The 23,028-nt window shown below is 45.6% G+C and overlaps 1 long non-coding RNA gene across 2 annotated transcripts in view; it reads right to left on the reverse strand.

The window, feature by feature from the left end:
• The window catches only part of LOC137616672 (uncharacterized), a 42,763-nt gene extending 21,221 nt beyond the window's left edge, over window positions 1-21,542 (reverse strand). Inside the window, exons 1-2 of one of the 2 annotated variants that reach the window (XR_011039471.1) lie at window positions 21,445-21,542; window positions 12,940-13,075 (exon numbers count right to left, since the gene is read on the reverse strand). This is a non-coding gene — a long non-coding RNA (uncharacterized lncRNA). Of the gene's footprint in view, window positions 1-12,939; window positions 13,076-19,502; window positions 20,043-21,444 lie in introns of those variants that run through there. The other variant, XR_011039470.1, reaches the window with a different exon arrangement.
• Window positions 21,543-23,028: the final 1,486 nt, after the last annotated feature.

Raw genomic sequence — 23,028 nt, forward strand, 5'->3', positions numbered from 1 at the left:
TGAAGTCAACACCCTACCGGGTTGCTGAGGTTGACGCACTGCGTCAAAACAAGTCACCTCTGCTGGTTGTTGAACGTCCTGAACGTCAACAACCACCTCCGAGCATCGCTTAACGTCAACGTGCGGCTGGCAACCCACACTGGGTCGCATCGGTGGAGGAACCACCTCAACTGGCAGACGCGAGTAGGTTACCTCAGCGTCAACAGGGCGCACAACCGACCGGTTGGAAGGTTGTTGGCCAGAAGGTTCGGTAGCAACCTTCTCCGCATTAAAGTCCTCTATCAAGGACGCAAGCTTGGACTGCATGTCTTGCAGCAAAGTCCATTTAGGGTCTACGGGAGCAGGTGTGGCAACAGACGGGGTTAGCGACTGAGGCGGTACCGTTTACCATCCCTGAAAGCCTTGTTATGCGTGACATAATTGTACAGCAAAACTTCAAAGGCTCGAAAACAGCTGTGAAGTTGACCTGTAAACAACTTGGAGCGTCTCCTGGCCAGGCGCCAGGGAGAGTCTACGAGAATTGAGAAGTCTATCTGGGCAGAGGCATGAACTCCCAAGCCGAGAACTTCTCTCGTGTCATATCAGACTCTCGCTCTATAAACCAGTTTAAAAGAAGGGAAAGCAAAGGCTGTATCCCCCAAACTCCTCCTGGTGAAAAATCAGTCGCCTAGCCAACGTAAAGCTCTCTAGGAGAGCGAGAGAGCACTAGCTTAAAAACAACGGCTTCGAAGTAGCTAGGCCTAGTGTAAGCTCTGACGTTTAGGCGAACGAGGAGTAGCAAGTTACAAAAAGATCCGGACAAAGATCCTTAAAAAAAATCATCATGATTTAATTAAAGTCCATAGGAGGCTAAGCAGCTTTAGGCTCCTCTCCATCTGACAGAGTCCTCAAGGGAATATCAGTAGGAGGGGGAACAGCAACTTCCTCATCTACAGGAACCTTGTCCGATAAAAGCTGAGTCTCAAGCAAGGGAGAGACCTACCGTGGTGGCAATGCTTTACAAGCAGAGTCCACACTCACTGGTGCATTAGTAGCGGACCAGAACGCAACGTCATGTAACTGCTTGACAGTCTGTGAACTGTCAACAACTGAACTGTCAACCACAACAGGTGCGTGAGGACGCACAGCGTCCACTCGAGACTGCTTTGACTGCCTAGACTGAGCAGTCAAAACAACTCTAGAATGCTGAGGTTGACGCACAGCGTCAAAACAAGTCAACTCCGATTGTTAGTGAACGTCTTGAACGTCAACAGGAGCCTCAGCAAGTGGCCTAACGTCCAAATGCGGCTGAAAAACCACACGAGACCGCATCGAGTGTGGTTCTAAACAACCTGACTGACGTGACTAAGCTACGCCAACGTCAACAGTAAGCACAAAGGAACGTTAGGTTGGCTGAAAGCCAGGATATCGATGAGATAAACGGCTAGACTCAACGGACTAATCGGCAGAATAGTCTTCCATAAGGGAGGCAAGCATATACTGCATGTCTTGCCATACAACCCATTAAGGATCAACGGAAATGGTTGTGGTAATAGACGAGGGTAACGTCTGTGACCGCAACACTTTGCCTACAAAAAAAGACTCTCGGAGTCTGTGTTACGCTTTTGTTAGGCGGCGAGCAGTTATCCGATGACTGCATAGGGTCAGAGCTGTCCTAATGGTTGTAACCAGGACGCTGGACCTGTCCTGAAAGGACTGACTTTCGCTTAAGGGCTTCGAAACCTTGTGACAGGTTTCTTATGCGAAAAGCCTTCGGATGACGAGGAGAAACAACGTCTCTCTCGTCTTATGGTAGGGGAGATCTTGGTAAGATACACCCGATACCATAGAGGGAAAACGTCTGTTCGTTGGTCAAGGCCTCTCGAACCCATAAGTCGTTTGACATTACTTCTCCCCTGGGCTTGGGAGCATGTAAGAGGTCCCGGACTAGGTGAACGACAGGCACGAACAGACGAACCCTCGGACGCAACACTGTAACACTTTGCGCATATCACTTTATCACTTCGATTTTCTGTTTTGCACTTATTTCACTGAAATTTTTACTGATTTCTACCTGAAACACGCAATTCTACCCTTTTAAAAGGTAGTAATTGCGAAATCAGTCGTATAATGCAAGCTCATTAATACCAGCAAAAAACAGAAAACATATTTAAAGATAAAAAAAAAAATCAGTGGCTGGGAAAGAGACTAAACACTAGTTCATATAACTACGTTTTCAATCTCTCACCGCACATAGCCTGGGGACGAGAATAAAAAACTAAAACGTTTATCCTTCCTCCCCGTACAGCGACTAGGGACGAGAGAAACACGAGAACAACGTTACCCGCTTGAACGGAACGTTTTCTCTCCTCTCTCTCCCTCCGTCTCTATCTCTCTCTCTCTCTTTCCTCTTGATTTCGCACCTAAGAGAAGAGCCCAATTATATTTCGTCAAAAAAAAACATGTTATTTGACTAAAGGAAAAAACTGAAAGGTTTTTCAAATAAAAAGTTCCTTTAAAATAGAATTTAAAACATTTAAGCTAAGAAAGAATGAACAAAACGTCAGAATCGATTTACTCTTACTGCAAAGTGAAACCGTGATACACTCTCTCTCTATCGTAACGATAGAGCGCATGTTGAACGTCCTGAACGTCAACAACTGCGTAGCATAAATAAACTAAACGTTAGTTCATCTTTGAAAACAGTACGAAGACTATCAAAGAAATTCTTTCATAAAATATTACATTTAAAAAGTTTTAAATCCTTAGCTCTTTAAAAGCTAATTACGATATAAAGGGCTCAACGTTGATTAACTTCGGTTTCCAAGTTAGGACCGCCTACTCTCAGGAAAGGTCTATATAAACAAAACATTAAAATTATTTATATATGTTTATAATAAATGGAAAGTTAATCGAAGAGGCCTAATAAAGGCGGAGAGATATAAACTATATAGAGGAAAATCTATAACGTGATATAATTACTAAAAGCCTAAACACACTTCCGCTAAGGGAAGGGTCGGCCATTTAAAAGTGAAAGAAAGTCCATACTCTCTTTGTCACCATAATTAAATCTATCCAAAACGAGTTCAAGATTTAAGATGAAGATAAAACACCTGCATAGCGAAAGCTCAAAACTAGAATAGTGTACTTCACCAATTAGTTGTGAAAACAAATCCAGTTTAGCAACAGCGAATAAGAACGTCTTGTCGGGAGCACGACAGAGAGAAAATTGAGTTCTTTGTTTACATTGAGTACTGGGTATCTGGACGACAGATGGCGCTGTTGGGCACACCCGCACCTGTGTAGCGATCGCTGGCGAATTTTACCTTAGAGTTTTCTGTCGAGCAACAGAGTTGCAGCTATTATAATCACCGGCTAAGTTAAATATTGAAAATAATCATGTAATGCACGGTGTTACCATAGTTGGTAAATTCCGTTAACTCCCTAAGCAGATAGCTTAAACTTTTATTCTATTGAAATAAACTTTGTATATGATGCTTCATAACTAATGTCTGCTCCCTCATGCTTTACAGATACAATATAATTACTGCGGATCTCAGTGAGAGACTGGGCTTTGGAGTTAGGCAGGCCAAAAGAAAGTATAATAAACTATGTACTAGCAGCAGATATAAATAAATCACACCAAACCTATTCGAAAATACATGTCATAAATTGTGTTTCCTGAGAAACCATGGGATGGGGAAAATGACAAATTCGGAGATAATTTGTATTTTTCCTAACCATACAAACCTTAGCTATTTACATGGGGTATCACTTTCGGCGTAGCTGAAATGACGAGCCATTAGATTTTTAACGAGGGTTAACTACCCTCTTGCTAGTTAACTGATTCACTTCGCTTAGAGGTAAGACTTCACGGGGGACAGGGCTGGCGGGCAAATATGTGTAAATAGCTAAGCTTTGTATGGTTAGGAAAAATACAAATTATCTCCGAATTTGTCATTTGTTCTGAAACCGAAATACAAACCACGCTATTTACATGGGGTGACTTAACTCTTAGGTAGGGTGGAAAGTCCCAGCCTTACTGGCTTTGGCTTTTGCCCAGGGACTCAGAATCCGAGAGAGTAGCACTCAAGAAAAGGAGTCCCTGCACCTCGCAAATTCTTTCCTCCGCAAGGAACGTGTGGCCTACATAAGCTTGTGTGTGAAGGAATGAAGTGTGACTCGTCCTAGGAAGTTGACCTGAAGTCCTTTAGATGGAATTCTAGGTTAGGACATTCCCAATACCACTCTTGAAAAACTTTACAACGTAATTGGAAAATCAATACAAGCGTAATTTTCTTATTTTAATGAAACCTTCATAAAATTATGAACAACTAGGAAATTGAACAAGAATTAATAAAATGGTTTCATGTATTGCTGCTCAAATTAAAAACAATGCTGTTGTTGCTGCTGTCGAAGATGATCGCCTTAAATAGAGGTCAAAGCGATGGTCAAGCATCTCCACCATACAATTACCATTTTCAAGAACCCCTAGATAAGTATAGAATACCAAATATCAGTTACGCTTCAAGTGGTAACTTAAAACTATCGAAATCACTAATAAAATATTCAAACATAGGAATGCCATTCCAATATATATATTGTATCAATAATGGATTTCACTTAACATTATCAAATAATAATTACCTAAAGGCAATGGCCCACTTTGCGTATTAAGTATATCACTAGTATACAACGCGCCAAATTGACAGTAAGGCCGAACGAATAACCACCTAAGTAGTAAAAACAACTAATGTAAATAAACTACTAATTAACGTGAAAGTGGCAAAAATGAGAGAATACCAAAATATAATACAAAATTTAAATTATCTAACCAGCTCAAAGTAACTGAAAATAAATGAATCTCTCAATTATGACAGGGAAATTATAATATGGCAATTCCATAAAAATTGTAAATGATATGAATATTATCCAAGGGTAGGCCTATATTTATTTGTGGGGGCTAAAAGCAAAGCAAGGGACTTTTATTATCAAATGAACTATGGATTATAAATCACAAAATTTAAATGACCTTTAAAATGATGACGTACCTCACAACCCATACTGTCCGTGTATGCTGTTCGTAAATGAAACAAATCACAATTGCTGTGTTGGCTCTTGATGAGGCTTCCAAGAAGAAGGCAACGTAAGATGCAGATCCATGGTACAGATCATTTATTTTTTCACCATGACGATAAAGAGGCAAGCAAATCCAATGTTGTCACTGGTGAAGATGGCTAAGAACTAACTTTTATTTTCATGAAAAGCCGTCCACTTCTCCTTTCTGTAAGAAATGTATAACGAGCAGCAAGTCTTTTCAACGACCCAAACCATCTTAAGTTTTAACAGGTTATTAAGGAATTGTCATCATTTTATGTAAACAAAAATTATTTAAATACTAAAAATGCATGTTGAAATAACAATCATTTACAAACTCACCAAATTACTATATTATAAAAAGAAACAGAAAACAAAAAATAACTTGGTGTTATTTTTCAACAACCACCTCGTCAGGGTATGGGGGACGCGACAGTATTATATTAATACAGTACTAGGAACACAAGGAAGCATGGTTTACCTGCAGTGGTTTGAGGTCAGCTATGCAGAGAACCCAGGATGCTGCTTTCCCCAAGAGAGGGGAGGATGAAGAAAAGAGTAAGGGCCAGACCTACTTTTTCATTCATGCAGTCTAAAACTGGGTAACAATGCCCTCAATCTTCTGCTACCTGTCCATTAAGGAGCCTGAGGTTAGACCAGCTGTTGTGCAGCCACCATAGGGCCGATAGAGAAAGTATCGAGGCTCCTGTGGGTCACGTCCTGCAGGTAGTGGGCTGTGAAGGTCGTTTGATGCTTCCAGACACCAGCTTGTAGCACCTGCGTCACAGAGAAGTTTCTCTTGAATGCCAGGGACGTTGCGATGCCTTTGACATCGTGTGCTCTAGGGTGACGTGACGGAGGAGGGTCTGGATTCAGGGCATGATGGATGACCCTTCGAATCCAAGCTGAGATGGTATTCTTGGTGACCCTCCTCTTCGTCCTTCCTGTGCTCACAAACAGGGCTTGTAAGCGAGGACGAACTACAGCTGTTCTTTTAAGATAATGCCTCAGACTCCTTACTGGGCATAGTAGGAGATGGTCTGGGTCATCTGTTACAGAACGAAGACTCAAAATCCTGAAGGAGTCGAACCGTGGGTCCGGAACTCTAGGATTTTGAGTCTTAGCAACAAACTCAGGGACAAACCTGAACGTAACCTCCCCCCATCCCCTTGAATGGGCGACGTCGTACGAGAGACCATGAAGTTCACTGACACGCTTGGCTGAAGCCAGAGCGAGCAGGAACACCGTCTTCCAAGTCAGTTGACAATCAGAAGCCTGGCGTAATGGTTCGAACGGATGTCTCTTAAGAGCCCTGAGAACCCGAACCACGTTCCATGGAGGAGGTCTCACTTCCGACTGAGGGCAGGAAAGTTCGTAGCTTCGTATGAGCAAAAAAAAGTTCCAGCGAGGAAGAAATGTCTATTCCTTTCAGCCTGAGGGCAAGACTTTAGGCTGAGCGATAGCCTTTCACTGCCGTGACTGAAAGGCGCATTTCTTCCCGCAGATACACAAGGAACTCCGCTATTGCTGGTAAAGTGGCATCGAGGGGAGAGATACCCCTCCCACGACACCAACCACAGAAGACTCTCCACTTTGCCTGGTAGACACCTGCAGATGACTTTCGCAGGTGTCGAGACATCCTCTCTGCAACTTGTTGCGAAAAGCTTCTCCAGGCGTGAAGTCGAACCGATGCTACGGCTTTGTGGAAGATGTTGCAGTGTGGTTGCCTGAGTAGCTCGTGTCGTGGGCGGAGTTCTTTCGAGAGTTCCATCAGGAGCTGCAGAAGGTCCGGAAACCACTCTGCATGATGCCATAGCGGAGCTATTAAGGTCATTGACAGGTTGACCGATAGTCTGGTCTTGTTGAGCACCCTTCTCATCAGACAGAACGGTAGGAAGGCGTAGACGTCGATGTTATCCCACCGTTGTTGGAAGGCATCTTGCCAGAGAGCCTTGGGGTCCGGGACTGGGGAGCAGTACAGCGGCAGCTTGAAGTTCAAGGCTGTCGCGAACAGGTCCACTGTCGGGGAACCCCACAAAGTAAGGACTTTGTTGGCTACTAGAGGATCCAAAGACCACTCGGTACTCACTATCTGCGAAGCTCTGCTCAGACTGTCGGCGAGCACATTCCTTTTGCCGGGAATGAAGCGAGCTGATAGTGGTATCGAGTGGACTTCGGCCCATCTCAGAATCTCTACTGCAAGATGGGATAGCTGTTGTGAAAAGGTACATCCCTGCTAGTTGATATAAGCCACTACTGTGGTGTTGTCGCTCATCACCACCACAGAGTGACCCACCAGGGTCTGTTGGAACTGTTGAAGGGCCAGATATACGGCCTTCATTTTTAGCAGATTGATGTGGAGGTACTTTTCTGATTCTGACCATAGGCCTGAGATCCTGTGGTTCAGAACGTGCCCCCCCCCCCCTTCTGTTGACGCGTCCGGGAACAGCATCAAATCCGGGGGGAGGACGAGAAGATCCACTCCCTTTCAAAGGTTTCCGTCGGTCAACCACCACTGCAGGTCCGTCCGTTCCGCAGGCCCCATGGGGACCAGAATGTCCGGGGAATCGTAGCCTTGATTCCACCGGGACTTAAGCTGCCATTGCAAGGATCTCATCCTGAGGCGGCCGTTTGGAACTAGACGGGCCAAGGAGGACAGGTGACCTAGGAGACGTAACCAAGATTGGGCTGGAAGCTCTTCTCGCCTGAGGAAAAGCTCTGCGACCCTCCTCAGCCTTGCTATCCTGTCGTCTGATGGAAAGGCTTTGTGGAGATTGGTGTCCAATATCATGCCTAGGTATACCAGTCGTTGAGAAGGAAGCAGAGAAGACTTCTCGAGATTTACCATGATCCCTAGATCTTGTCAAAGTCCCAGAAGCTTGTCTCGGTGTCGAAGAAGGGTCGACTCCGAGTCTGCCAGGATCAGCCAGTCGTCCAGATAGCGAAGGAGACGGATGCCGATCCTGTGTGCTCACGAAGATATCAGGGTGAACACTCTGGTGAACACCTGTGGTACTGTGGAGAGACCGAAACACAACACCTTGAACTGGTAGATCTTGTTGTCTAGGCTGAATCTCAAGTACTTCCTGGAAGACGGATGGATTGGGATCTGGAAGTACGCGTCCTTTAGATCCAGTGTGTACACATGAAGTCTTGCGGTTTCACTGCAAGTCTGACCGTCTCTGCTGTATCCATGCTGGACAAGGTTTGTTTGACAAACTTGTTCAGGGCTGAGAGGTCGATGACGGGTCTCCAGCCTCCAGACGCCTTCTTTACAAGAAAGAGTCGACTGAAGAAGCCTGGGGAGCCGTCGACGACCTCTTGGAGAGCATCCTTCTTGAGCATGGTCTAGACTTCTGCCCGAAGGGCTAGCCCCTTTGCCGATCCCATGGCATAGGAGCTCAACGACACTGGATTCGCTGTCAGGGGAGGTAGAGATGTTATGAACGGGACGCGATATCGTTGGCTGATCACGGAGATCGTCCAGGAATCGGCCCCGAGTTGCTGCCACCTGAACGTGCAACTTTGCAGGCATCACCCCACTGGTGGACATGCAGGGGGATTGCCAATCCTAGCGTTTGCAGCCTCGGCCGCTACCTCTAGGATTTTTGCCTCCCCTGGAGGACTTTCCGCCCTTCCTGTCCTTGACCAGAAAGGGCTGCTGTTTGGACACCTTTGCCTTTGCTGCCGGAGCCGGTTTCGATGTCCTTGACTGACGAGGCTGTTGTTGTTGAGGTGCTGGAGGCTTGTAGGGTCTGGATGTAAGAGCCCTTTGGAGGAGAGAATCGTGATTCGATTTCCTCCACCTCTCAGCTGTCCATTCCACATCCTTGGGCTCAAACAGGCTCTTTCCAAGGATAGAAGACTGTCTGAGCTTGCAGACATCCACGGCTGGGACCTTCGAGTGGAACCTCTCGGTCACCGCATCACGACGCTTCAAGATCGAATTTGCCCACAATTTCGAAACTTGGTGAGCTAGAAACTCGATGGTGGGCGTGCCCGAGAGGAGAAAAGTCTCCATGGCCTTCCTGGTGCTCTCCTTGGACAAGTATCGCAACAGGATGCCCAGAGACCCCAGCCAGAGATCCAGCTACGAAGTGGCCTGCATGGCACACTTTGCGACTTTCTCCTGGCTCAAGATCTCTGTAGCCGAGAATGTCACCAGCCGGGCGGAGAGTTTCTCAGGAGAAATTCCCCTGGAAAGCTCTTCCACAGAATGGTGGAGAGGAAGAGCTAAACAAGACTCCCCCATGATCTCAAAGTACCTCCTCTTTTGTACACAAGGAGGTGGGAGGAGTTTGTTACCGGCAGAGGAACGGCTGGAGGAGGCGAGTTCGGAGAGCTGGCTCTCAACCTTGTCTCTGGCGCTCTTCACCCCCTGGGACCAGGGCAGAGCCGCAGTGGCCTTCGGAGGTTTTTGAGTGCCGTAGACTTGGTCCAGAACCGTCTCCGGATCCTCGAACCTGTTGAGTTGCCTCATCAGATTCAGAACCTGCCAGAAGGCATGCTCAGACTCATGCAGCTCTCCTCCTTGTGGACTGGCAGCAAAGTCTCCTGTCCCCAGCTGCTCTACTTAAGGGGACACGTGGACGTTCTCCTGGGGTCTTGCTGGCTCTGGTCGAATCCAGGATGAAGACTTTTGGACGGTCTTCGAGTCCTTGGGCTCCCTCCTAGGAGGGATACAGAACTCCAGTAAAGAAGTCTGAGGGCTCCTCTCTGCTCCCACACGAGACAATTCTCCTACTCGAGGTGGGGTTCCTCCCATTGGTGCCGTGGGAGAATGTCTCACCTCTCTGGACTCTCCTGAGGACGGAAAGGCTTCGGCCACAGGAGAAGGAGAAAAAGTCTGTGAGGGGGAAGAGGCCTTCCTGACGGACTTCTTGGGAGCCAGTTTAACCCTAGGAGAAGTCACCACGAGGTCTACTCCTCTCCTCTCTTCAGCGGAGACGAGGCTGCCATTGGTTTGAGGCCTAGATCAGCGAGGGCCGGCTAAACAGCCTGGACGACCGCTTTGATCAGGGACCCAAACCAAGGCTGACGGCTGACAGACGCAGTGTCAGCGACTCCCGCTGGAGGGAAGGGGATCGGGCGATCCTTAGGAGTAGACACCACAGGCCCTGCCTGAAAAGAAGAAGAAGAGTGTTGCCTAGACCTCTCTGAAGATTCTTCCTCCTGCCACAAGTGCGCTGTTCTGCGCTTACGGGGTGGAGATCGTGAAGACGATGATCTGGAAGTACGCGCTCCAGAAGACTCGCGAGGTTACCCATGCTGCAAAACCCAGCGGGAATCGCGGTCGAGATCGCGCTGGCGCTCGCATGATGGTAAAATCGCGGGTTCGCGCGCGGGTGAACATTGGCGCACATGCGCGCGCGGAGATGAAAGTGCGGGTGCGCGTGGGCGTGCGGAGATGAAAGTGCGGGTGCGCGTGGGCGTGCGGAGATGAAAGTGCGGGTGCGCGTGGGCGAGGGTGCGGGCGAGAGGGCGCGTGGGCGAGAGGGTGCGTGGGCGAGAGGGCGCACAGGTTAAAGTGCGCGTGGGCGCGCAGGTGAGGGTGCGCGCGGTTGTAAGGGTGAGCGCTGGCGGCTGGGAGAACGACGGCGCGTTGGCAAGCGATGGCGCGTAGGCCGACAAGGCGACCGACTGCGCACAGGCGAGTTGGCGCGTGGGCGCGTAGGAGACCTTCGGCGATCTTAAGTATGGGCGCGTGGGCACGTTGGAGAGCGCTTGCGCGCAGGCGCGCGGGAGATCGTTGGCGCGCAGTGGCGACTGCCCCTGGCCGTGCACAGGAGACTTCTCGTGGGCGCATGGGCGTGCAGAGACTCGTACCAGTCTAGAAGTGCGCACAGGTGAGTGCGCGCGATGGCATGCAGGTGAAGGCTGGCGAGTTCTGAGGGCACGCAGCAGATCGTTGGCGAGGAGGCAAAGGAATAATCTCCTTGCCTGCGCCCAGATCCGGAGATCGTGGGCGCGCGGGCGAACGTTGGTGCGCAAGGTGTGCAGATGTGCGCTGGCGAGCAGGAGAGCGCTGGCGCACAGGAGATCCCTGACGAGCAGTAGAGCGCTGACGCGCAGGCGAGCGCTCGCGCAGGCGAGCGCTGGCGCGCAGGTGAGCGCTGGCGAGCAGGAGATCTACGGCGAGATGACTCGGCTACAGGAGATCGCTGGCGCGTTGAGTCCGAAGAGATCTGGTCCACAGGTACAGCAGGATAGCCCTTGCGCGCTACTGTGCGCAAGCGCGCAGGTAAAACCTGGCACTTAAGGGACTTACTCACATTGTGATATAGGCCCTATTGCCCCGAAGGGACCGGTGCCCGTTGGAAAACGGGGTGCGTTGGCGCCCACTGCGCATCTGCGTCCAGGAACGGAGAAGGAAGACTTGCAGGTCTGGCAAGCGTGGGAAATCGCGAACGATCTGCTGAGAGGTCTAGCGATGCAGCTGCAACGGTCTGCTCACATCGAGGAGGATCCTCTGCGGGGGACGTCGAAGGCGATGAACTGAAGAGGCGACTCCTAACTCCCTTATAAAGAGAAGGAAGGCCTCTGCGGCGAAGAGGAGGGCGAGCCTTACAGCCAAGACGACCTCGAGGGGCAGCAACACCATCGTCGGTTCTCTGAAGAGGAGTCTCTGTCAGTGAACTCCAGCGAGGGGGAGAATCACCCGCAGGAGAGACCATTGGACCCAGCTCTTCCCTCGAAAGATGTTCGGAGGGGGGAACTGAGCCTTCAGCAACATCCGCAACAACAGCAGGGGTTTGACCCGACCCGTTGGAAGCCTCTGCCACAAGAACATCGACAATAGACAGAGGATCTACCACTGCTATTACCGGCGACTGTTTGACAGCTGCACCCAACTGGATCAGGTCAAACAGGGCTTCCCTGGTGGGCGAGCCCTTAAGCCCCAAGGAAGCCCAAAGCTGCAAAAGATCATTGCTAGCAACAGAGTCATCAATATCAATATCCTCCCCCGGAGGAGGAGGAGGAGCTGCCTCGCTATGGGAGGCAACTCCCTCTCCCGAACCCCGAGGTTGGTCAACAAAAGAAAGGCCTACGCTACCACTCGACGGCCCCTCACGAGAGACCAATCGAGTGGGAGCTTCGGAGAAGGTTCGGGCAACAAAAGAAGAGTCTTTGGAACCTTCCTTCTTCAAAGAAGCCCTTGAAGGAGCAAGGTCACACTTTGACTTCTTCTTACGTCGCCGGGAAAACCTCTCCCACTGGGAGGTAGACCACTCCCTACACTCACTACAAGTTTTATCCCTATCACACCGTTGACCTCTGCAGTACGGACACAAGGTGTGAGGGTCCGTCTCGACCGCCGACATGAATGTCCCACAAGGGAGGTTAGGTAGTCCAGGGCACTTCCGCATGAGAGAGAGAGGCCAACTTCCAAACACACGTGCTGTAAGATAAAGCAAAAAATTAAGGCAGTCAAAAATGCGAGGGTGAGACAGACAGGTCTGATCATCACCCGAGCCAAAAGTGAAGTGAATAAGTTCACCGGTGTGTGAGGGGGAAGGGGTAGCTAGCTACCCCTCCCCAACCCCCTCGCTAACTAGCGAGAGGGTAGTTAACCCTCGTGAAAAATCTAATGGCTCGTCATTTCAGCTCCGCCGAAAGTAATACCCCATGTAAATAGCGTGGTTTGTATTTCGGTTACGGAACAAAGAGGAAAAAAGGAAGAAACTGGGATTTAATATAGCATAACCTCATCCACACTACCTATCCAAGGATTCCGGGTCTTTCTCTTTACCTACCAATAGGTTTCAACTACCTGGAATAGCCCGTCCCATCCCAAAAAGTGTTTCACATAGAAGCCTATAAATAAATCATTGGCCAGTATAACAAACTTAGATTGTTCCTTACCCAAGTCTAAGAGGTCGAAGACTGAAGTCTTTCTATAGCTATGGGGACTACTATTTGGAGTCTACTTTCTACTCTTAGGTGAAGGTATAATGTAGCTGCCTCCATCAAAGTTGTGCAGCTGTCCGTGCCTTTTGTTCTGTTGAATTAATAAATTTGTATAACTATAACAATCAACATAAAACTATATTAAGTATAAAGATTATTGTTAAAGACTAAACATTGAGAGGGCATTAGTGAAAAAATTACCTTTTACTCTTCAACACAAAAAGTAGGGGAGGTAAAGTAGAAGTAAGTAAAGTACGGGAGGTAAAGCAGAAGTAAGTAAAGTACGGGAGGTAAAGTAGAAGTAGGTAAAGTATGGGGGGTAAAGTAGTAGTATGTTATGTATGGGCGGTTAAGTAGTAGTAGGTAATGTATGGGAGATAAAGTACAAATAGATAATGTATGGGAGGTAAAGTAGGAGGAGGTAAAGCAGAAGAAGTTAAAGTAGAAGGAGGTGAAGTGGGGGGGGGGGGGGTAAAGTAGGGGAGGTAACGTAGCAGTAGGTAAAGTAGCAGCGGGTAAAGTATGGCAGGTAAAGTAGAAGTAGGTAAAGTAAGGGAGGTAAAGTAAGAGAGGTAAAGTAAGGGAGGTAAAGTATTAGTAGGTAAAATAGAGGAGGTAAAATACAAGTAGGTAAAGTAGGAGTAGGTAAAAGTAGAAGTAGGTAAAATAGAAGTAGGTAAAGTAGAGTAGGTAAAGAAGAAGTAGGTAAAGTAGAAGTAGGTAAAGTCTAGGAGTAGGTAAAGTAGAAGTAGGTAAAATAGGGGAAGTAAAGTAGAAGAGGTAAAGTAGAAGAGTTAAAGTCGAAGTAGGTAAAGTAGAAGTAGGTAAAGTAGGGGAGGTTGAGTAGAAGTAGGTAAAGTAGAAGAGGTAAAGTAGATGAGTTAAACTAGAATAGGTAAAGTAGAAGTAGGTAAAGTAGGTGTAAGTAAATTTGAAGTAGGTAAAGTAGGGGAGGTAAAGTAGGTGAGGTAGAGTAGGAGTAGGTAAAGTAGAAATACATAAAGTAGGAGTAGGTAGAGTAGAAGTAGGTAAATTAGGTAGAGGTAAAGTAGAAGTTGGTAAAGTAGGGAAGGTTAAGTAGAAGTTGGTAAAGTAGTAGGTAAAGTAGGAATAGGAAGGTATGAGTAGAAGGGTATATTGAGAGTAGGTAAGGCTCACTTCACACGACTGGATGTTTTCCATATGGAAATTTCCACTTTTTAGGGGGCATGTCGTTATACGAGGGGATTTTCCCAGTGAGCCCTTGTAGTTTCTGTAAGCCACTAAGCTGGAATTGCACAGATTAGCCGTGCTGACGGCTAGTAAACAATAACCGCTCGGAAATTCTTCCAGTAGGGCAGCAAGTGAAGGGCATCATTGATCTTTATTGATTTCTAATCCGCTCCGATAAAAACATGCGGTATCAATCCACTTGTGTGAAGGGGGCCTAAGGTATTAGTAGGTGTGGTATGGGTAGGTAAGTTAAGAGTAGGTAAGATAAGGTAAGGGTGGCTATGGTGAGAGTAGGTAACTCTAGGTAAAATAAGAGTAAGTAAAGTATGGGTAAGTAAGCTATCGACAGGTAAAGTATGGCTAGGTAAGGTAAGATTAAGTAATATGACAAATTCGAAGATAATTTGTATTTTTCCTAACCATACAAACCTTAGCTATTTACATTGGGTTTACCTTTTAGCGCAGCTGAAATGGCGAGCCATTAGAATTTAACGAGGGTGGATTACCCCCGCGCTAGTTAGCGGGGGGGGGGGGGGGGGGGTAGGGAGTGGTAGCTAGCTACCCCTCCCCCCCCCACCTCACACACAGATGAATGCTCACTTTCACTTAGCGGTAGGACTTGTCTTGGGGGACAGGGCTGGCGGGCAAATATGTGTAAATAGCTAAGGTTTGTATGGTTAGGAAAAATACAAATTATCTTCGAATTTGTCATTTGTTCCGTAACCGAAATACAAACCACGCTATTTACATTGGGTGACTTACCCATTAGGTAGGGTGGAAAGTCCCCAGCCATACTGGCTTTGGCTTTACCCGGGGACTCAGAATCCGAGTGAGTCGCACTCGAGAAAAGGAGTCCATGCACCTCACAAGTTCCTTGCTCCGCAAGGAACCGTGTGGCCTACATAAGCTTGTGTGTGAAGGAAGAAGTGTGACCCATCCTAGGCAGTTGACCTGGAGTTCCAGAAGGAACTCTGGGTTAGGACGTTCACAATACCACCTCGTCAGGGTATGGGGGACGCGACAGTATTGACTCAATACTCGGAACACAAGGAAGCATGGTTTACCTGCAGAGGTTCGAGGTCAACTATGCAGAAACCAGGATGCTGCCTCCCCGTAGAGGGGATGATGAAGAAAGAAATAAGGGCCAGACATACTTCTTTCATTCATGCAGACTAAAACCTGATAACAATGCCCTCAACCTTCTGCTACCTGTCCAAATAGGAGCCTGGGGTTAGACCAGCTGTTATGTAGCCACCACAGAGCGATAGAAAACGTATCGAGACTCCTGTGGGTCACGCCCTGCAGGAAGCGGGCTGCGAAGGTCATTAGACGCTTCCAGACTCCAGCTTGTAGCACCTGCGTCACAGAGTAGTATTACTCGAAGGCGAGGGACGTTGCGATGTATCCAACATCGTGCTGTAGGGCAACGTGACGGGGGAGGGTCTGGAGACAGGTCGAGATGAATGTCCTTGAGTCCGGGCTGAAGAGGTATACTGGTGACTCTCCCCCGTGTCCTCCTTGTGCTCCCAAATCGGCTGCAACTGAGGACAAACTGCAGCTGTTCCCAAAGCTAACCTCTCGATTCCTTTACTGGCAAGAAAGAGAAGGTCTTGGGACATCAGATACAGAATGGAGACTCGAAATCTTGAAGGAATTGGACCGAAGGGCCGGGACCCCAAGATTCTGAGTCTAGCCAACAACTCAGGAGCGAACCTGAATGTTGCCTTCCCCTTTTCCTTAGAAAGAGGGAGTCGTACGAGACCAAGAAGATTGCTTACACACTGGCCGTGGCCAGAGTGAGCAGGAGACCCAAGGCGGAATACAATCCGAGGCCTGCCGTAAAGGGTCTTGAGAAGATCTCTTAAAGGACTAAAAGTCCGAGCCATGCTCCAAGTTGGAGGTCTTCCTCCGACCAGGGCAGGGACGATCGTAGCTTCGCATGAGCGAGGAAAGATCCAGCGGGCAGGAAAAAGTTATACCTTTAAGCCTGAAGGTCAGGGAAAGGCTGAGCGACAGGCTTCGTTGCCGAGAGCGGAAAGGAGTTTCCTCCCGCCGAAAGGCAATAAGACCGTTATTGCTGGAGAAGAGGTATATCTCCAACGGCACCAACCACCAAAGACTCTTCACTTTGCCTGGAAGACCCCTGCGGATGACTATCGCAGATGACGCAACCTCCGTACCGCGACTGTAGCGGGTTGTCTCTTCTTGAGGAGGAGGCGTAGTGTCTCCAGGCATGAAGCTGAAGCGACGCCCTGGTTCGGGAGAGATGTCGCAGTGTGGTTGTTTGAGTAGTCTGCGCCGTGGGAGAAGCTCTCCCGGGAGTTCCGTCAGGGGAAGCAGAGGGTCCAGAAACTGTTCTGCGCATAGTCCCAGTGGAGCTCTCCCATTGAAAGGTTGACAAACAACCTGGTCTTGTTGAGACCCATTGTCCACAGACAAAAAGGAGGGAAGACGCATGCGTCGAAGTTGTCCCACCATCACCGGAATGCATCTTCAGAGTCTCGGGGTCTGAGACTGGGGGGAAGAACAGCGGAAGCTTGAGGTTCCAAGCTGTCGCGATCAGGTCCCCCAGACCAGGACTTGCCGGTTACTCAAGGTCAAAGACCCCCAGGTACACTCTCTCTACGAGGCTCTGCTCGGATAGTCGGAGAGAACATTCCCCTGCCTGGAATGAGAGAGCCGATGGTGGTATTGAGAGAATCTCAATCATCCCGGTATCTCTACTGCAAGATGTGAAGGTGTGAAAATGCGTCCCCTGCTGGTTAGAACACGCCAGAATCGTGAAGTCGACGCGCACGGGGCGACTCGGCAGGAGCTGTAGGATCTGTAGAGGGGCCAGACTACGGCCCCTAAGCCTGCCTGAATGATGGAGGGGTATCCTTCAGGTCTTGACCATAGGCCTGGACCGGAACATGCCCCCCCCCCCCCCCCTCTCCTTTGACGAGTCCGAGAACAGCATCAAGAATGTGGGGAAAGGACGAGAATATCCACTACCATCAAGAGGCTCCATAGGTCAACACCCATTGTAGGTCTAATAGTTCCGCTGGTCCCATAGGGGCCAGGAAGTCCGGTTAAACGTTGCCTGAAACCACCGGAACTTGGACCGCCCCACATGGAACTTATCCTGAGGCGACCGTTCGGACTATAGACGGGTCAATGAGGAAAGGAGAACTAGGAAACGTTCCAAGGTAGGGCTGAAAGCTCTGCTTGACTGCGAACAGGTACTGCGACTCTCCTCAGTCTTGCCACAGTCAACTGAAAGGAAGGCTTGGAGGATGTGGGAACAGAATCTGGCGTCCCCAGGTGGTCACTCATCCAAGTACCGACCAGAACCGACGTTGCTTAACCTCGCTGGACGGACGAGAAGCGGGGTTTCCAACGTGGTAAGGCCGTTGACTCAATATCATGGCCAGATACTCCAGATGTTGAGGCAGAAGAAGAGAAGGCTCCAAGCAAAATACCATGAACCCACACTCATGGTAAGCATCCGAAAGCTTGTCCCGGCGCTGAAGAAGGTCGAACCCGAGCCTACCGGAGTTGACCAGCCCTCCAAAAAGCAGAGGAGGCGGAAGCCTGCACCTGAGCGGCCATGAGGAAAGCAGGGAGAGTTCTCTGGGGAAAAAAACCTGCTATGCCACGGCGGGATAGCCACACTGCATCATAAGCAGGAATACTTGCAGTCTAGGCTGAATTCGACGAGCTCCCTGGAAGATGGATGGAATGGAACTGAAAGTACCTGTCCTTCCGATCCAGGGTTTAAGGAGTCCTGTCGCCTCGTTACCAGTCTGATCGATTCTGCTGTTCTACGCTGGCCGAAGTTTGTTCGACAAACTTGATCAGGGCTGAGAGGTCGACTACGGAACTCCCCTCTCAGATCCTTCCTTACAAGAAAGGATCGACTGAAGAGGCCGGGGGTGAAGCCGTCGATGATCCTATGGAAGACCTTCGCCTAAGGTATGGATCATTCTGCCCAACCGGGCAACTCTTGCTGACGCTATGGCATAGAGGTTCAGAGACTGAACAATTAACAACCACAATTAGATTCATAAACTAATTGAGACAAACGTACGGCGTAGCAACCCCCCTACACGGAAAGGAAGCTACAAGGGCGTAGTAACACGTAGTAAAAGGGTGAACGACCTCAAGAGAGAGAGAGAGAGAAAGACATAAGTCAAACTCGATCGCCACCCATAAAATTACGCCGTGGTGGCCTAACTGCCGAGGACTCCACGTAGATATCGTACACTACACACACAATTCTGAAAGGGAAACTTACTGATTTCTATACTCAAATATATATACAAACATGAAAACATGTTTACATATATATTGAGTAAAAGAAAAGTAAGCGATTAAGTAAAGACAAAACAAACAATGGCTGCCAAGGGAGGACCAAGACAGAGACGTCTGTCACAGTCCGAGCCAAAAGTGAGCATTCATCTGTGTGAGGGGGGGAGGGGTAGCTAGCTACCCCTCCCTACCCCCCCCCCTCTAACTAGGGCGGGGGTAATACACCCTCGTTAAATTCTAATGGCTCGCCATTTCAGCTGCGCTAAAAGGTAAACCCAATGTAAATAGCGTGGTTTGTATTTCGATTACGGAACAATTAAGAGTTAGTAAAGTAGAAGCAAGTAAGGTAGAGGAAAGTAAGGTAGAGGCAAGTAGGTAAGGTAAGGTAAGGTAAGGTTAAATTAGGTGAAAGAAGGTTAGGTAAGGTAAGGTGAGGTTGGGTAAGGTACATGTATGTGGTATGAGGTTAAGTGAGATTAAGTAAAGTAATTTAAGGTTAGGTAAAGTGTGGTTAGGTAAGGTGGGGTTAGGTAAAGTGTGGTTAGTTAAGGTGGGGTTAGGTAAAGTGATAGTAGACAAATTATGGATAGACAAGGTAAAAGTAGATAGGTAAGGGTAGGTAAGATAAAAGTAGGTAAGATAAGGTAAGGTAGCAGTAGGTAAGGTAAGGTAAGGTAACAGTATGTTAGGTAAGGTATGATAAGGCAAGGTAAGAATATTCAAGATAAAGATAGGGAAAGTGAGATAAGGTAACTTTAGTATTAACAAGTGTTTATTTTGAAAATTTAGTTTTTCGTCATTTAGTTTAAGAATCTGCTTTATTGCCCTTTTTAATCAAATTTAGAACAATTCCAAGATACATCATATTCAAATCTGTACTGCTAATCCTAATCTGATGGTAGGCCTAAAAAAATAAGCATGGGCTATAAAATACACTTCTATCAAACTATTTTCAAACAAAGAAAGAAGAACACTGTAATATTAATTAACACATCAATGAATTTATTGAATATTACCTTCACACTAATTAGAAATAGAGGAAAATGCACAGCACAATATAATATAGCCGATCCTTGTAACCAGGGAAGAATTACAGGTGACGGGTGACATTACTGTTTCAAACTTTCTGTGATTGTTTACACCTCCAAAAAGGTTCCAACAATGTTCACACAAATCTAACTTTTTTCACGTATTTATTCCTTAACCTGAATTATCTTAACCATTGTATTTCATTAAAATCTGCAATGAATTGCTGGCATAAACTAGAACTAGAATTATCTGTAGTGAGGTTGATAGTAATAAAATAAATTGTTATTAGTGAAAGAAATATAGAAAGACTTTGAAAGAAGGGAGAGAGCCCAGTAATCTATATTTCTTAATAAACCCATCTAAATTTCTACGAAATTAATGAAAATAATTATTTATTTCAATGATATAACGTGGTACTGACTTCTTTAGCATTTTCACTGCTAATAGACCTATATACTTCATCCCATTTTCCATAGCCTAACTTAATAAAGATAATATAACTCTCGTTACTGTGTTTTCTATGTATAATAGATCCCCTTCTCTCTCTTCTCTTGAACTCTTTATACTTATATATATATATATATATATATATATATATATATATATATATATATATATATATACTGTATATATATATATATATATATATATATATATATATATATATATATATATATATATATATATATATATATATATATATATATATATATATATATATATATATATATATATATATATATATATATATATATATATATATATATATATATATATATATATATATATATATATATATATATATATATATATATATATATATATATATATATATATATATATATATATATATATATATATATATCGATGATAATAATTCATTATGAGAGAGAGAGTATTTGGGTGACTATTCTTCGGACTAACATGTCCGAATATTGGCAGCTTAGGCTCAAATTCCGGTAGCTGTATGATGCTAAAATAGCCTATCAAAATTAGTTTGGACCTGAAGAGAGAGAGAGAGAGAGAGAGAGAGAGAGAGAGAGAGAGAATGGTTGGTAGTCTTGTTAATTTAATAAAGGTCTTAATGTTCCGCGCTATGTTGGAATCTGCGCCGATTCCGAATCGTGATGCGTGATGTTTGAATTCTTACTTTGTGCGGCAAAGTTGGAATGCAGTGTTGGGTTCCCGCTGTGATTTTCAGGGCCCTACCCAACCTAATACACCAACCTAACCTAACCTAACCTAACCTAGGGGCCCTGAACCCCTACCAAGGCCTACCGGGAGGGTGGGGGGGGCCTCCGCCCCCCCTGAAGGCCACAGTGATTTTCAGGACACTATCGAACCTATTACACCCACCTAACCTAACCTAGGGGCACTGTACCCCTTCCGGGGGGTTATGGCCACAGTGATTTTCAGGACACTATCGAACCTATTACACCCACCTAACCTAACCTAGGGGCACTGTACCCCTTCCGGGGGGTTATGGCCACAGTGATTTTCAGGACACTATCGAACCTATTACACCCACCTAACCTAACCTAGGGGCACTGTACCCCTTCCGGGGGGTTATGGCCACAGTGATTTTCAGGACACTATCGAACCTATTACACCCACCTAACCTAACCTAGGGGCACTGTACCCCTTCCGGGGGGTTATGGCCACAGTGATTTTCGGGGCACTACCGAACCTAATACAACCACCTAACCCCTGTACCTCTACCTATGCCTAGGCCCTGCGACACCCCCCCCCCTTAATGCCACTACCTAACACATCCACCAAACCAAATGGTAATTGCAATTAACCACTACAATAACTAACACGCCTTGGAAACAAATTAAACACACATAATGGCCTGACTTAACATAATTGCCTGATCACTGCATATACGACGATGAGATCACCCCATAGAACCTAATACTGTTAACACACCTATTGCCATATAAGGTAAACGAGACAGTCGGCGTATTTACGTGAATCTGTTTCACTTCACAGCAACCAAAATACGATTCCAACTTGGTCGCCCGATCTGGGAATCTTCACATTGCGCAGCGCCAAATGAGAATATTCCAACACGGTGCAGATTCTGAGATGGGTCGCAACATTAACACCTGTGTTAAAAGGCACTATGTGTTATAAGTGAAGACTGTCTTAGACCGAGAACAAGAATAGACATAGTAAGATTTTCGTCCTTCATAATTAACTCTTTATACCAATGATCAGATTCATTATATTATGATTTGAATAAAAATATTGCAGTATACTAATACGAAACATTTTATGTTTATGACTGTTTCAGCGTATCCTAGATAATTCATAAGTTTACAAATATGAGAAATAGAATTTAAAACGGCAATCCAATTTGGATATAATTTTGTGGGCGTGACTCACAACCTCTGCTTAGAATTTTGGAAATTGAGATTATTGTAGTTTTTCCTAAGAGAACGTCTATAGTTCATGTCTCAAATAGTATTTTAAATTAAAACAATTTGTTTTATTGCAACACACACACACACACACACAGATATATATATATACATATATACATATATATATATATATATATATATATATATATATATATATATATATATATATATATATAATGATAATACTAACAACAACAACAATAATAATAATAATAATAATAATAATAATAATAATAATAATAATAATAATAATAATAACAACAACGTTAATAATAATAATAATAATAATAATAATAATAATGATAATAATAATAACAACAACTATAATAATAATAATATGAAAACCAAATTACATAAATGAATTATTAAATGGCTTTCACATCGACACTTGTATGACTAAGACATTGCTTAGATCGTCATAGATTGAATGAGGAGAGATGTAATTTAATTATCGGATTTAGAGTGTTTGCATCGTGTGCAACAAGAATCTATAATAAGCTGCCTGAAAATCTCAAGAACTGAAATTCCGCAGTTTTAAGAAGAAATTAGAAACCCACTTATTCACTGAACGCTACGACTTAAATAAAAAGTGCATCAGACAAAAATATAGATGTTAACTGAAACATGTACGACGGAGGCCCTATGAAGAGCTGTACCAGTAATGGAGTTGGGCCTTCAAAGACTACTCATAATTGTAAAATCAACTTATTTTCCCTTCTCTGTTTATTTAAATCGTGAATCCAAACTCTTGTATATTCTATTGTTCATTTTAAAACGTTGAAAAGAATTAGTGCAACAAGCTTTGAATATATAGAAATAAAATTTACGCCAAAAAATAGAAGAATATCCTTTGTAACAATCTACGAAATTCCTAGAACAAACACTAGTATCTTTTTTGAAGAATTCGGTGCTCTTATTGAGATGATAACTATTGTATAAATTATAATTTTATGCTCAATGAATAATAATTTTATTAACTATTATATTATTAAACTATAAAAATCTATTTTAAGTAGTATTTTATGCCAATAATTCTTTATTTATCAAATAAATATGATATATTAAAGGTACATTGCAAATATAAGTT

The sequence above is a fragment of the Palaemon carinicauda genome, chromosome 22 (genome assembly GCF_036898095.1).
Source record: "Palaemon carinicauda isolate YSFRI2023 chromosome 22, ASM3689809v2, whole genome shotgun sequence".
Lineage (NCBI taxonomy): Eukaryota > Metazoa > Arthropoda > Malacostraca > Decapoda > Palaemonidae > Palaemon > Palaemon carinicauda.